At 51.6% G+C, this 16997-nt stretch overlaps 1 protein-coding gene and 1 pseudogene across 1 annotated transcript in view; both read right to left on the reverse strand.

The window, feature by feature from the left end:
- Positions 1-16997, reverse strand: part of ELP1 (elongator acetyltransferase complex subunit 1) — a 686929-nt gene that overhangs the window by 500672 nt on the left and 169260 nt on the right. The gene's annotated exons all lie outside the window — the stretch shown is intronic.
- LOC147728001 (uncharacterized) lies at positions 13096-16903 on the reverse strand (annotated as a pseudogene).

The raw sequence follows: 16997 nt of genomic DNA on the forward strand, positions 1-16997 counted from the left end.
AAAGTGCCAACAGTATGAATAATACATGAATGTACAGTCACAGATCAGCTATTATAAGAAATAGAAGAATTTTATTTCTAACTCTACACATGGAAAGAAATACAACATTCAGAAGCACCAACACAATACCCTTGAAGTCTGGGCTGGAGTAGTTGTCAGGCAAATCACTGTCCCAAGCTCCTTTGTGTAACATATTAAGGGTTATTCCCCATTCACTGGTGCAACATCCAGGAAATTGTCACTAATAGGCCGTACTCAAGAATCCCCCTTTGACTCTTTTGGATTTAGTAAAATTTGATAATGATACTTTAGCATGCTCTCGCAGCATGAAAGAGTTCAGCAGTGCAGGGGGTGCCTTCTGCACGAGCTCTGCTCGGAGAAGTAGGTCTACCCATGGGCCTAAGCAGCAGCACACAGCGGCTCAGGCTCTCTCTCCTGAGCGCTGTTGCCAGAGTTCTCTCCGTTATCAGTGCAGCTCCTAGCTGCAAAGATGCAGTAAGTTGGCTTTACCCAGGGGTGAAGGGGTGGGGGTATCGTTATTTCAGCTCCAGACTGGAGCCCAACGAGGATGTGACATCATCCATGGTGTCCTCGACAGTCCTCAGTGGTCTGTCAGGGGCAGTTCCCTCACAGTGCAAGTCCAATCCACTGAACGTAGCCTCATTCAGGTGGCAGCAAAAATCCTTCAGCAACGCTAGTACCGGCAGACCCTCCTGGCATACGGGGTTGACAAAGTACCAGATAGTACAGGCACAGGATCCTCTGGCAAAACTGTCCCCAAGATAGTTAGGAGCCTCAACACTTTTCTCAGTAGCAACTTTACCGATAGCCCCCTCTGGCATACGTGGTCACCACAGTGTAACGGTAAACGCCTGTCCAATCCAGCATTGGGCTTAACTCACGGGTTAATGTTAATGTTACTAAGATTTTTAAAGCGCTCTGCTACCCTGAGGTGTCCTGCGCTATACGCTACCATATGAAGGTGTAACGCCCTGAACGTCTCAGGATCGTTTAACAGACACGATAATGAGGACGCAACCACTTGTGAAGGGTTAGTTATTTTAATGAAGGCACAAATAATACAAAGAGTAAACAAAAGTTATAGTCACTGGAATCCTCCAGGCTAAGTACGTTACCAGCCCACAGCACGGATGGTCCTAACCGTCCTCTGCATATACGCCGATCCCGGCGTATGCCAACAGAGGGCAGTAATGAAATGGCCGACAATGCCAATCGGTAGGCTGTGAGGGGCACGAAGAGTGTTGGGGAGAATCGAGGAGTCAGGGAAACACCCAGCCGGGGTCTCTACCTGAAGGGAGCAGCCGCTTAACCTCTTCCTCAGACTGCACCGGGACGCGGAGTCACCTCCTGGTGATGCGTCACCGATACCTCAATCAAAAGCAAGAAGACTGAACCGAGAGCAGCCGCTCGATCGATCCTGTGGACTTCCGAGTCTGTAACGCGGCAAACACCTCCTGGTGTGCGTTACAGCTGGCAGTCCCTGTATCTCTGGTCGGGCTGGGAGTTACGACTCCAACCAGCATAAGCGCCACTGCGCCTTGACTCAGCCGAGTCAAAAAGCGAAGCTCAATGGTTGACCGGTAGAGCTTCCGGGTCCTTCACAGGTGACGATGGGGCAAGACACGGCCCAGGGAGTAACGACTCGACCTACCTCCGTTCTTGCCTTACTGGAGCACCACTCCGGAACACTGCTCTTCACGAAGCAGGTACGTCGGTGTAAACACAATATCCGACAGCGTTGTACCTCCAGGTTCCTCCCTTTATAGGGCGTGTTTTCCCTGAGTTATGTCACAGCTCTCCTGTTTACATAAGGGCGTGTTTTCCTTGAGTTATGTAACAGCTCTCCTGTTTACATAAGGGCGTGTTTTCCTTGAGTTATGTAACAGCTCTCCTGTTTACATAAGGGCGTGTTTTCCTTGAGTTATGTAACAGCTCTCCTGTTTACATAAGGGCGTGTTTTCCTTGAGTTATGTAACGGCTCTCCTGTTTACATAACCTCTCAACCGCTAAGCATCCTGGGAGATGTAGTCCGTTTTCGCTGGTTACCGTTTTCCTCCCCTCGCATGACAGGAATTCTTGACAGTACATCCTCCCTCTCAGCGGCTCCCCACGGGGCCAGCGCTGGCAGGAAAACGCCGATGGAACAAGGAGACCAAGCGCGGAGCATGAACCCCTTCAGCCGGTTCCCATGATTGCTCCTCCGGGCCATAGCCTTTCCACGCAACCAGGTACCACAGCTTCCCCCTGCGCCATTTGGACGCCAGTATGCCCAACACTTCATACTCCACCTCCGACTCCACGCATACCGGCCTAGGTGTCCCAGACGGCTTGGAGGTTGCTGGTTTGAGCAATGATACATGAAAGACAGGGTGTATCCGCAATGACTGGGGCAAGCACACCTTCACGTTCACGGGACCCATACACTTGGTAATTCGTTAGGGGCCCATGTACTTGGGATGGAACACACTGTTCTTTCGAAACCTCATGTTTCTTGTGGATATCCAGACGTAGTCTCCAGTGCGGTACAGTGGCCCGGGCCTTCTCTTCCTGTCTGCCGCAGCCTTGTATCTTCTCTTGGCCTCTATTAGGACAGCCCTTGAGCGCATCAACGTGTCTTTTATGTGTGCCACCCTGTCCGCCGTGGCAGGAATCCTGTCCTCTCTGAACGGATGTAGAAATGGCAAGAACCTGGGATGTTGGCCATAGTTGCTATAGAACGGAGATGACTGTGTGGAGCTGTGAGTGGCGTTGTTGTAGGCTATCTCTGCAACCCATAGCAAGTCGACCCATTCTTCCCTGCCCTGGTCCACAAAACATCGCAGATACTGTTTGAGCGTTTGGTTCAGGCGCTCGGTTTGGCCGTCCGTTTGAGGGTGGTAGCTGGTGGACAGGGCGGTCTTAACGTGCAGCGCAGTGCACCAAGTCTTCCAGAATTGCGCAGTAAACTGCGACCCCCGGTCCGACACGATCACCCCAGGTAATCCATGCAGTCGTACCACATTCTTTAGGAGTAGTGACGCCAATTCCCCGGCCGTAGGGACTCTCTTGCAGGGGATGAAGTGCCCCATTTTCGTCAAGTAATCCACCACCACCAGTATTGCTGTGATCCCCTGGTCCACCGGTAGGCCCACCACGAAGTCCAGTAATATGCTATCCCATGGTCTATCCGGGGTTGGAAGTGGATGTAAGAGCCCTTGGGTTCGGCCATGGTCGGCCTTCATGGTAGCACACGTAGGACACTCCTGTCCCCACCTCCTGACATCCACTCTCATGGTTGGCCACCAGAAATGCCGTCCCATGCTAGCCACCGTTTTTTCAAAGCCCAAATGACCTGCGCATGGAGAGTCATGGCACCAGATGAATGCTTGTTTCCTTAGCCTAGGCGTGGGTATCAATAGGCACCTGCCCTTCAGGGGTATCCCGTCCTTCAGCTGCCATTCTCTGTGACTGAGGAGCCACCTCCGCCATGCGAATGACCTGATCCCTCTCTTTATTCCCCTCAGGAAAGTATCCGGTTGGATAACCCCCAATACCATCCTCGGGGAAATGATGGAATGCTCAGTCGCAGGCAATGGTTCCTTAACTGCAGATTGACGGGACAGGGCGTCCGCCTTCCGGTTTTCTGTCCCCGGCCGATATGTGATGCGGAAGTTGAACCCCGCAAAGAAGATCATCCACCGCAGCTGCCTGGGAGAAAGGTGTCTTGTGGCCGTCATGAACTGTAGGTTCCGATGGTCCGTGTACACCGATACCACATGTCTTGCCCCCATCAACCAATGCCTCCATTCGGTGAAGGCGTCCTTGATTGCGAGAAGCTCCTTCTCCGCAATATGGTAGTTGCGTTCGGCGTCGTTGAGTTTGCGGGACATGTACGCAACGGGATGAAGCACCCCTGTGTCGTGGTTGCGTTGGGACAAGATAGCCCCCAGCGCCACATCCGATGCGTCCGCTTCCACCACGTAGGGGAGATCCGGATCGGGGTGAGCCAACACCGGCGCCTTACCAAAGGCGCTTTTCAGGGCCTCAAAGGCTGTGTTCGCTTCAGGGGACCAGACAAACTCCTTGGACTTCCTCAGTAGCTGTGTGATTGGGGCCACCAATCCTGAAAATCCATCTATAAACCGCCTGTAAAAGTTGGCGAAGCCAATGAAACTTTGGACGTCCTTCACGCTTTGGGGCACCGGCCATTCTTTCACCGCCTTGATCTTTCGTTCTGCCATCTCCTGTCCCTCTGGACTCAGCATCACTCCGAGGAATTCCACGGATGTGACGTGGAAGTCACACTTGCTGAGTTTACAAAACAGCATGTTTTCCCTCAGCTTTTGGAGCACAGCTTTGACGTGGTGTACGTGCTCCTCCACACTGGACGAATAGATGAGGATGTCGTCGATATATACGACCACGTAGATATCCAACTCCTCTCTGAATACCTCATTCAGAAAGTACTGAAAGGCTGCCGGGGCGTTGCACAGACCGAACGGCATGACGAGGTACTCAAAAAGGCCGAACCTGGTCTTAAAGGCGGTCTTCCACTCGTCTCCGCCCCTCATGCGCACCAGATGGTATGCCCCTTTAAAATCCAACTTGGTGTAGATACGGGCTTTCTTGACCTGTTCCAGAAGTACACTGATGAGAGGCAAGGGGTACCGATTTTTTATGGTTATCGCATTCAATGCCCTAAAGTCCACACAGGCTCTCAGCTCCCCATTAGCCTTCGGGATGAAGAAGAGTGGCGAGGCGGCCGGAGACTTGGACGGGCGGATGAATCCTAGCTTGCGGAGTTTATCCAAATACCCCCGGAGATGCACGTTTTCAGGCTCCGTCAGGGCATACAGCCTGCCGCTGGGAACACTGGCCCCTGGCACCAGGTCGATCTGGCAGTCAAACTGTCTATGTGGTGGTAGCACTTCCGCCTTCACCTCATCAAATACGTCCTCAAAACTGTGATAAGCCTGGGGGAGAGCCACATCTTTTTCTGCCGCTGTAGCCACCGTCTGACTCCCGCTCTCATCTGCGTCAAGGGATTCCGGTCGTATTCCACAATGCAGGGTGCAATACGGTGACGTCATTTCGATGCGATGTGTTGGCCAATCCACAGAGGGGTTGTGTTTCTGTAGCCACGGCAATCCCAATATGACACCATATTGGGGCGCTCGGATGATGTTAAAATCGATTTGTTCCATATGGTTCCTCCCATATCTCACCGGAAGGACCCCCGTGTGCTGCCCGATGGGCCCCGTCACCAATCGCCTTCCGTCTACAGCATAGACGTCTTCGGGTACAGCTTTGGGAAGAAGCACTAGCCCTAGCCTGCATGCCTCGTTGTGGTCCATAAACATGCCAGTGGCCCCTGAATCCACCATGGCCACAACGGGTATCCACTGATCATGCACTCCCACGTGCACCGTGAGAAACAGGTGTCGTTGTCCCTTAGTGACCGAGTTGGAAAGTGAAGGGATGGATGAGTGACTCCGAGATGCCCCTTCTTTGGTCTGGGAGTCCTCTAGTTTTCCGCCGGTATGTCCACCACGGCTGTTACCGACCGGTTGGCCCGATAACGTGACGTCTTCGGTTTGGCAGGGCATTCACGTACGTAGTGGCCTTTTTTGCCACAATATAGGCACAATCCTTGTTTACGGCGTGACTCTTTCTCCGTGGCTGTGAGGCTCGCTCGTATTGCGCCGATGTCCATGGGTTCTCCCTTGGATGCGGTGGAAGTTTCAGGACTTCCCACCGTCACATAGGATGGAAGGGATTTTCCTTTTCTCCCATGATCCCCCTTTCTTTCACTTAGCCTATGTTCCAGCCGTAATACCAGGTTGATAAGGCCCTCACATGTCTTGGGTTGAGGGTCAATATGAGCCACGGCGTCCTTGAGCTCATCGCACAGCCCTTGATGGAAGAGCGCCATCTGTTTAGCAACAGGCCACTTGGTTTCCGCAACCAGCCTTCGGAGCGCGTTGAGATACTGCACCAGGTCGTTGGATCCCTGTCTCAACTCAAGCATTTCACGGTCCGCCGTGTACAAGTCAGCCCTTCTGTCGAATACCTTCAGGAATTCCTCGCGAAAAGCACCCCAATCACATAAGATGGGGTCGTCCCTGCTCACCAGAGGTACGGCCCACTGTGCCGCGTTTCCAGCCAAATAGGAAATAAGGAAAGCCACACGAGCCTGACTCGTGGGGAACGCCTTTGGTTTGCACGATAAATGTAACGCCACTTGTGTGAGGAATACCTGCACTGTGTTAGGATCCCCACTGTACCTCTCTGGGGTTGCCATGGGGATGGCTACCGGCATTTCCACTACTACCGCAGGGGTCTGGTTCGTGAGGGAGGTGCTGGGCGTGAGCGGGTCCAATTGGATAGCATCCAGTCTGGCTTTTACATCGGCTGTTTCTTGCCTAGAGGCAGCCAATTCAACTTGCACGGTCGCTAAAGCAGCCAGCACATCATCAAGTGTTGCCATGTCTGTTATCGACCGGGAGACGGTTAGTGTTATTAAGGTCGGATATTTTGTAACGCCCTGAACGTCTCAGGATCGTTTAACAGACACGATAATGAGGACGCAACCACTTGTGAAGGGTTAGTTATTTTAATGAAGGCACAAATAATACAAAGAGTAAACAAAAGTTATAGTCACTGGAATCCTCCAGGCTAAGTATGTAACCAGCCCACAGCACGGATGGTCCTAACCGTCCTCTGCATATACGCCGATCCCGGGGTATGCCAACAGAGGGCAGAAATGAAATGGCCGACAATGCCAATCGGTAGGCTGTGAGGGGCACGAAGAGTGTTGGGGAGAATCGAGGAGTCAGGGAAACACCCAGCCGGGGTCTCTACCTGAAGGGAGCAGCCGCTCAACCTCTTCCTCAGACTGCACCGGGACGCGGAGTCACCTCCTGGTGATGCGTCACCGATACCCCAATCAAAAGCAAGAAGACTGAACCGAGAGCAGCCGCTCGATCGATCCTGTGGACTTCCGAGTTTGTAACGCGGCAAACACCTCCTGGTGTGCGTTACAGCTGGCAGTCCCTGTATCTCTGGTCGGGCTGGGAGTTACGACTCCAACCAGCATAAGCGCCACTGCGCCTTGACTCAGCCGAGTCAAAAAGCGAAGCTCAATGGTTGACCGGTAGAGCTTCCGGGTCCTTCACAGGTGACGATGGGGCAAGACACGGCCCAGGGAGTAACGACTCTACCTACCTCCGTTCTTGCCTTACTGGAGCACCACTCCGGAACGCTGCTCTTCACGAAGCAGGTACGTCGGTGTAAACACAATATCCGACAGCGTTGTACCTCCAGGTTCCTCCCTTTATAGGGCGTGTTTTCCCTGAGTTATGTAACAGCTCTCCTGTTTACATAAGGGCGTGTTTTCCTTGAGTTATGTAACAGCTCTCCTGTTTACATAAGGGCGTGTTTTCCTTGAGTTATGTAACGGCTCTCCTGTTTACATAACCTCTCAACCGCTAAGCATCCTGGGAGATGTAGTCCGTTTTCGCTGGTTACCGTTTTCCTCCCCTCGCATGACAGGAATTCTTGACAGAAGGAATTTGTGGCTGGACCTGTGGGCAAAAACAATTACCTGAACAGCCAGGTTTTTAATCCCTTCCTAAATGAAAGCAGCTTTGTCGAGTTCCTTAGAAGGAAAGGAAGACTGTTCCATGCTTTGGCGGCACAGTACCGATAACTCCTGCCACCCCAGCTCTGTTTATTGACGCGGGGGAGAGTAACTTGTTTTGCTTCCTGGAAGGCTCTTCCAGGAACGTACCACTGAATAGATTGCTTCAGAAAGTCAGGGCCAATGCCATTAAGGGCCTTATAAACTAGACACATAGCCTTAAACTGGATCCGGAGTTCGACAGGGAGCCAGTGAAGGGCTCTTAGTCCTGCCCTCACCGAAACAAACTTAGGGGTCCCTGAAAGCAACCTGGCTGCCGCATTCTGCACAACCTGGAGTCTAGCCAGTTGTGTCTTCTGGATGTTAATGAAGTGACCATTGCAATAATCCAGACGTGAGAGAATGAGCAGTGTGACTGCTATTTTCATACTTTCTTCCGGAAGGAAATATTTGAATTTACGCAGGATACGCAGGATGAAAAAACAGGAGGAGACGACCCTACGGACCTGATCACCATATGCCACTTTCGAGTTCACAATCACTCCAAGGTTTTTCGTCCTATCCACCGGAGTTGGGGGCACGCCCATTGTATCTGGCCACCAATCAGGTGTCCACAGATGTGCTGGGTTCCCAAAGATGATAATCTCGGTTTTCCCTGCTTTAAGTTTAAGGCAGTTTGACGCCATCCATACAGCAATTGCCTGCATACAATTAGGGTATTTTGAACCAGTCTCAACCTCAGCGCCTTTTTGAATGGAAAACACAATTTGTGTATCATCGGCGTAAGAGGTTAGCTGAAAGCCAAAGGATCTGATTAAAAGTGCCAATGGGGCAACATAGACATTAAATAATGTCGGGCTAAGCGAAGAGCCATGTGAAACTCCACAAGGGAGGGAAAAGGGCTTAGAGCTGTCTCTGCCAAGGTCCACTGTTTGTGTTCTATTGGCCAGAAAAGATTTCAAAAGGTCTTGCCATTGACTCCGACCGCCGATAAACGGTCCATCAGAACTTTTTGATGGGCTGTATCAAAAGCGGCCAAGAGGTCCAGCATAATAAGTATGGCAGCCCCACCCTGATCTAAGGCCTCTCTAATCTCATCCATAGATTTTATTAGCACCAGCTCGGTGCTGTGTTCCGGACGAAATCTAAACTGCGTGGTGTCTAGCAGGGACTTGGACTGAAGGAACCGACTAAGTTGACCATTCATGGCCTTCTCAATCATCTTACCCGGGAAGGGAAGACGAGAGATGGGTCTGTAGTTACTCGGGTCCGTAGGGTCCAAATAAAATTTTTTAAGTAGAGGCAGCATAGAAGCTATCTTCCAGAGGCCTGGGAAGTAGCCAGTGTTAAATATAGAGGCAAACAGTTGAGTGACAACTTCCCCAACCGTATCTGGGACTGCCTTCAGCATAGAGACTGGACAAGGGTTCAAAGGAGAACCGGACCGAATCTCTGATATCAGTTTAATGACTCCTTGCTGCTCCAACGCATTGAAGTGATCAAATCTAGGGGAGTGCCCTTTCTGCACAGCGCTCACTGAGGGCAGCACTTCGTTGGTGGCATTGGACGGGTAAATCTACGGCAGCATTCTTGTGGCATACGCGTGTTCCAAGTCAACTTTGAACACAGAAAAACGACCCCACTGGTGCACAGCAAATCCCCAAACCTCACACAGGGAGTCCTCACAGTAGGGCTCTCCAATGGACCTCGCTCTCTCCAACCCTCTTCTCTTCCTCACGGGGCACACTGGTCTTAGCAAGGATGCAGTCGCTGGTACTCCAGGCTCCAGGGCCGTTGGTCTTTGTTTTCCAGGGTGGAGGGAGACAAGCAGGCCTTTTCACCAGTCCTAGTTACAGGCAGAAGTATTGCAGAGCTTCTCCTACTCACACAACCCGTCAGGCTGCTTGGCAGATGACAAGATTTGGGGTTTCAACCTCTGCTTCATATAGTCCTTTTCCAGATAACGAATATGCTACTTACCAGTATGCATCTGTTCTTGGCATGTAGGGCTGCTGACATTCATATCTGTGCATAGATCGCCGCCTAGTGTTGGGTCCGGATGATCGCACATTGTTGTCCTGGAAGAGTCTTCGAAGTATCACGAGATAGGTGGCTCCTCCCCTGGACTACAGTGCGCATGGGCATCGACTCCATCCTCAGATTGTTTTTAGCCATTGTGGCCAAGATGGAGTGAAACTAAGTGAATGATGACCATGCTAGAAGTATATGTGAATTCTGCAGCTGCTACAGGCGCCGGGGAGGAGGGCGGGCGATATGAATGTCAGCAGCCCTACATGCCAAGAACAGATGCATGCTGGTAAGTAGCATATTCGGTTCGAGGCATGTGGGCTGCTGAATTCACATCTGTGCATAGAATACATAGCAGTCCCTCCATTAACGGCGGCCGCCCGTGCCAGCTGCAGCAGTTTGGAAAAGTGTTTTTAGAACGGCCTGCCCTACAGCTGCCTGCTGTTTGGAGTGCACATCAACACAATAATGCTTTGTAAATGTGTGTGTGGTAGACCATGTGGCTGCTCTACATATGTCTTCCAAAGGAATATTTCAAAGGAAAGCCATGGAGGCCCCCAACTTGGTGGAATGGTGAGAGTATGCTTGGCTTTCAGATAGCAGATCTGAATACATTTAACGATCCACCTGGCTATACCAGCTTTGGAAATGTGGTTACCTTTGTGTTGTGGCGCAAAGGCAACAAAGAGTTGTTTAGTTTTCCTAAAATCCTTGGTCCTATCAATGTAATACATCAGGGCCCTTTTGACGTCAAGGGTGTGGAGCATTCTCTCCGCCAGTGACTCAGGATTTTGGAAGAACACAGGTAATTCAATAGTTTGGTTAATATGGAATTAAGACACTACTTTAGGAAGGAATTTAGGGTTAGTGCGAAGCACCACCCTGTTAGAATGAATTTGAATAAATGGCTCTTGGATAGTTAGTGCCTGGAGCTCACTAACTCGTCGCAGCGATGTAATCGCTATAAGGAAAGCTACTTTCCATGTCAAGAATTGAATCTCGCAGGAATGCAGCGGTTCAAAAGGGGGACCCATCAGCCTGGTGAGGACCACATTGAGGTTCCACTCTGGAGCTGGCGGAGTCCGCGGAGGAATGACTCGTTTGAGCCCTTCCAGAAAGGCTTTAATGGCAGGCACCCTGAAAAGCGAGAGGTGCTGCCTGTTTTGGAGATAAGCAGCCATTGCAGATAGATGTATGCGAATGGAAGCATAGGCCAAATTACATTTGTACAGATGGAAAAGATAACAAATGATGTTTTGAATAGATGCATCCAGCGGGTTAATGTTGTGGTCTGCACAGTAAATGACAAACCGCTTCCACTTCACCGCATAGCATGCTCTTGTGGTGGGCTTTCTCGCCTCCCGGATGATGTCCATGCAGTCAGGAGGCAAGTTTAGGTAGCCAAACTCTGAGACCTCAGGAGCCAGATCGCCAGGTTGAGCTGTTGCGGATCTGGATGCTGAATGTCGCCATGGCTCTGCGTCAGAAGGCTGGGTGTGAGGCGTAGCCTTTGATGCGGTACCACGGACAGTTCTAGAAACGTGGTGTACCATGGTTGGCGAGCCCACGTTGGAGCAACCAGGATGAGAGTCATCGAGTGCTGCCTGAGTTTGCGTGCCACCAGCGGTATCAGAGGTGCTGGGGGAAAAGCGTACGCAAATCTGCCTGACCAGTTCATCCATATCGCATTGCCCTGCGACTGTGGGTGTGGAAACCTGGCGGCGAAGCTTTGGCATTTTGCGTTCTCCCTTGTGGCGAACAGGTCTATCTCTGGATGACCCCACTTTTGGAAGTACGGGTGGAGTACTGATGGATGTATCTCCCACTCGTGCATTTGGTGGCTGTACCTGCTGAGCAGGTCCGCCATCTGATTGTCTTTGCCCGGGAGGTGTTCTGCCATGAGGAAGATGTTCCTCTGAATGGCCCACTTCCACATGTTCTGAGCCAGGTGAGACAGCTGCGGAGAGTGGGTACCTCCCTGTTTCTGAATGTAGTACATGGCAGTCATGTTGTCTGTCCGGATCAACACGACCTTGTTGCACAGATGTACTTTGAAGGCCTTTAGTGCCATGAAGATTGCCATCAGTTCTAGAACATTGATGTGCATCTTCCGTTGCTGTTGCGTCCATAGTCCCTGCACAGTGTAATGGAGTACATGAGCTCCCCATCCCTGGAGAGAAGCGTCTGTTGTCAGGATGATCTGTGGCACAGGCTCTTGGAACGGTTGTCCCTTGCAAAGGTTTCGTGGATTCCACCAATGCAGAGAGTTGTATGCCCGACCGCTCACCAACACTAGGTCTTTCAACTGCCCGTGAGCCTGAGTCCACTGACGTGCTAGGCACTCCTGAAGCGGACGCATATGTAGTCTCGCGTGCGGGACTATGGAGATGCAGGAGGCCATCATGCCTATCAACTGCATGAACACTCTCGCTGGAAGCGAGCGCTGGGGTTTGAATCGTTGTATCAGCGATTGAATGCTGCTGACCCTCACTGAATTTGGCTGTGCTGTGGCTGCCAGAGTGTTTATCGTCGCACCCAGATACTGCCGTATGTGGGCGGGCTGGAGGTGGGACTTTGGGTAATTCAGTGAGAATCCCAGATCGTGAAGGAGGTGAATGGTGTGGGACACGTGAGCGGCACACTGCTGGGCTGACTTTGCCTGGATGAGCCAGTCTTCCAGATAAAGGTAGACGTGAATGTTCTGTCTCCTTAGGTGCGCCGCCACTGTCGCCAGGCACTTTGTAAACACCCTGGGTGCCGTGGTGACTCCGAAAGGTAAAACCTTGAACTGGTAGTGTTGGTTTTGGATGGTGAACCGGAGGTATTTTCTGTGTGACGGGTGCAGCGGAATGTGAAAATACGCATCCTTTAGGTCTAAAGTTGCGAGAAAATCCCCCTGACTGAGCAACGGGAGCACTTGCTGCAGGGTCAGCATATGGAAGTGCTCCGATAGGATGTACTGGTTGAGGGGTCTGAGGTCCAGTATGGGTCTGAGGGACCCGTCCTTTTTTGGTATTAAGAAGTACAGGGAGTAGACTCCTGTGCCTCTATCCTGCACAGGCACGAGCTCTATCGCCCCTTTTTGCAGCATGACGAGGACCTCCTGTTGCAATAAGTGCAAATGCTCGGCAGACATAGGATTGTGTCTTGGGGGTATGTTGGGTGGAGTGGATGTTAACTCCAGACAATAACCGTACTGTATAAGCTGTCTGACCCACCTGTCTGTGGTGATGGTTCTCCAGACCGGCAGGAACTGCTGAAGTCTCCCCCCGACCGGTGTTGTGTGGTCGGGGGGCAGTGACAAGGCGTCACTGTTTGCTGGTGGCAGAGGATCTGGAGTTGTTGTATCCACGACCCCTGCCTTTGGCGCTGTTTCCACGATATCCACCTCGACTTTTGTTGGTGTATGTGGACTGTGTGTTGCCTTTTTAGTATTGCGTGGTTTGGGAGAGCTGGCCTCTGGAAACGCCTCTAGTGCTTGAGCGACGAAAAGACCCACCCCTGAACTGCTGGGACTGTAAGGCACCCATGGACTTAGCAGTCTCAGTGTCCTTCTTAATCTTTTCCAAGGTGGTGTCAACCTCCGGGCCAAACAGGTGATCTGGATTCACTGTTTGATTAAGGATGGTGGTCTGTATCTCCGGCTTAAATCCAGAGATTCTCAGCCAGGCATGTCGTCTCAGCATAACACTAGTGTTGACAGCCCTGGCTGCGGTGTCAGTCGTGTCCAGAGCACACTTAATGGAAGCATTTGAGATCAGCTTCCCCTCTTGAATAAGCATCTCAGCTGCCTCCTTTTATTCATCTGGCAGGTGTTGCAACAGGGTCTCCAGTGTGTCATAGTGTGCCCTGTCATACCTCGCTAGAAGCGCTTGTGTATTGGAAATGAGCCAGATGTTGGCCGCTTGTGCTGCCACCCGTTTCCCTGATGCCTCAAAGACCTTAGATTCCTTGTCTAGGGGAGGAGCATCACCCGTAGTCTGAGAATTAGCCCTCTTCCGGGCATTCGAGACGACAAGAGAGTCCAGAGGCAACTGTCCTTTAATGTAGGCAGGATCAGTAGGCGCTGGCTTATACTTTTTCTCAATCCTAGGGTTTATCACCCTTGCTCTGGTAGGCTCTTTAAAGATATCTCCAGCATGCTTTAAGACACCTTTTAACATAGGTAGAGTTTTGACAGTCCTCTCCGAGACTGAAAAGGTATCAAAAAGGAAATCGACATCAACAGGGTCAGCATGGAGCTGGACGTTGTGATTTTTAGCCGCCCGTTCAATGAGGGCATTGAATGCTGCAGAATCCTCTGTAGGAGATGTCTTCACAGAATAGAGTTGAGTGTCTTGTCCAGAATGTGTATCACCTGGGTCAGCACCAGCAGCCCAGGGTTCATTGTTATCATCAGGGTCTGTATAGACAGGATAGCTGTACTCATCCTCATCATCGCCCTCCCCAGCGTCCACATCAGAGTAAGTGGGCGAGACATCACGAGTCTGTGGAGAAACTGGTTCCACAAGGACAGGAGTGGAAGCAGAGTCCTTCTTTCTCTTTAGGGGAATCTTGTAGGACTCCATTGGTTGTTCCGGGGCAATTTTCCGCTAGTGGAGGGAAAGTCTGCCCGTGTCGGCATCAATAAAATGTTCATGTTGGTCGTCCACCGAAGATTGTCGATGCTTCAAGGTGGGCACCACCGTCGACGCCTTCGGCACCGAGGACACCTTCTGGGGGACGCCGGCGACCGCTTTAGGGGTGAAAGCCTTCGGCGTCACCTTCGGCGGTAACGTGAAATGAATGGGCGTCGACGCCTTGTGAGGTCTCTCGACCGGCTTCTGAGGTGGAGGATCTGTTGGTCCGACCGTCGAGGCCTTCTCCCTGATGCACTGTAGGGAGTCCGTCACCTCCTTGGTGAACGCGGCGGACGGGCGCGCCGAGTCGACGGGATCCTTCGAGGCTCCACCAGGAGTGGACACTCGGGGTGCGCCGCTCTTGGCCATGTCCTGTTGACGCGGAGTCTCGAGAACCTTCGGGTCGCCGAGTCCTTTCTTTGGGTCACCGAGTCCTTTGTTGGTGTCGACCGCCTTCGGCGCCGACTTAATCGGCTCGACCACCTTGGCTTTAGTCTTCGGCGCGGCAGACTTCGTCTCGACGCCATTGACAAGAGCCTTTGTCTCGACAGCACCCTTTTGCTTCTTCGGCGCCGAGGGCTCCGAGGCCTTGGATCCGACCGAAGTAATGCGCACTTTCGGTTTCGAGGCGGGCACCTGCGCGGTTTCTTGTGTCGAGACCGTAGGTTTCACTTTCGGTTTCGATTTTCCAGGGTGCGGCTCCATATCAATGTCCGTGGCCTAGCCCTAAGGCGGAGCCGTAGAACCCATCGTAAGATCTTGGGTAAGGCCTAATGGCGATCCCTCGACCTGAGCCTTATGAATCGGTACGACCCCAGTGTCGGAGCGAGGTCACTCTTCGTCCGAGCTATCCTCCGTGGCCCCGAAGGCCCCGTCGTCGTCCCCTACCTCGTTGACGACTTCTTCAGCTTCGAACATTTCTGCGTCCGCATCGTAGTTGTAGTCGACATCGGACCCGGGATTCGACAGGTTGTCACCGATGTCCCCGGTAACTTTTTCCTCGACATCCCTGGCATCAAAAATGTCCGCAGGCGCCGGTGCATTGAGCTGGGCCTCCTGGCGTGCAGCGCGTCTATGCTTAAGTGTCTTCTTGGACCTGAAGCAGGAACAAGCCATGCAACTGGCTTCATTATGGTCCGGCGACAGACACTTGTTGCACACCGGGTGGACGTTGATGTGGGGATACTTTGAGTTGCAGACGGGACATCTTTTGAACGGACTTCGTTCCATGATGAACAGTCGATAGGGTCTGAGGCGTCGACTGGGCCCTCCGCGTCGAAAGCACGCGGGCGATGGAATCCGGCTCGGAACCGAGCTGGAAGAGATAGGCACCGAACGCAAGACAATACCGACTTGGAACTAAAGACCTTTTGGTCTTAAGAAAAGTATTTACTTTTTTCTTTTTATCGATTCCGACTAGAGGGAACCTATATACATCCGAACCCAATGGCGAAAAAAACCAATCTGAGGGTGGAGTCGATGCCCATGCGCACTGTAGTCCAGGGGAGGAGCCACCTATCTCGTGATACTTCGAAGACTCTGCCAGGACAACAATGTGCGATCATCCGGACCCAACACTAGGCGGCGATCTATGCACAGATATGAATTCAGCAGCCCACATGCCTCGAACCAAATGTGATTTAGGGTCTGAGTCTTTGAAGTTTTATGTTGGGGTACTGCATCTTTCAAAGTGTACATTATTCTTAGGAGGCAAGCCACAGCAGGCAAGGTTGCAAAGCAACAACAACACAATTCATTGGAGTGACCAGAGTTCACACCTGGATGTCTGCTACAGTGACATGTACAGCAATGGATTAATCCCAGGTTCCCAGCTCTACTCTTTATAATTCCCTTATTAGCCCCATCTCCTTTCCTGAGAAGTGATGAGGCCCCTTTCTTATGATTTAGCTCTGAAAACAAAGAGCAACCCCTTTGAAGTTTCTATTCCTCCTTTCCTCCAGTGTATGACCCCTTTGAAGTTTCTATTCCTCCTTTCCTCCAGTGTATGACACACAGGGCTCACAGGAATGCAGCAATACAAAAATCTGTATGGAGGCTACCTCTCCTCCTCAAGTCTTGACCAGGCAGGCCTGGGCTTCTCCAAATCAAACCAGGTCCTCAATATAATGTATTAATGCAGGCACACTTGCTCAGTGTACATTCAGCGTTCCATCCATCATTTGTTGCAGTTACACATTTTGCCCTAAGTGGGATGGGTACGCCCAGACGTGGGTCCCTTGCTCACTGTGCCATTGGATTCAAGCTATCCTGGTGGATGAAGGGTGACATATCCTGAAACCGGTCCCATGATGCTCATTTCCGGTCCAGGGGGGACCTGGCTTGGCAGTTCAGTCTGGACTGTAACCATTAGGCACAGGGTCAAGATTTGCATATGGCTGGCTCCAAACTGGGGTGGCGTAGTGGGCAAAAGAGCAATGGATTTAACCCAGATCTCTTGACTGGGGCGAATGTTTGAATCATTCAGCATTCCGTCCATCATTTGTTGCAGTTACACAGTGTACATTCAACAGCACACTTACTGTCCAGCACAGTCCCCTCCATGCTTTGTACCATTACAAGTACACATACATTCAGTACACACATAGTCTCCACGCATGGTTCCGCACTGAACTTTTCTATACTGTAACAGGGTGTGCTATTTACAATCCCATTCACACGAGCTGCACAACACTTCAACCTTGCATTGTACT

Source organism: Lissotriton vulgaris, chromosome 3_1 (assembly GCF_964263255.1).
Source record: "Lissotriton vulgaris chromosome 3_1, aLisVul1.2, whole genome shotgun sequence".
NCBI classification, from domain to species: Eukaryota; Metazoa; Chordata; class Amphibia; order Caudata; family Salamandridae; genus Lissotriton; species Lissotriton vulgaris.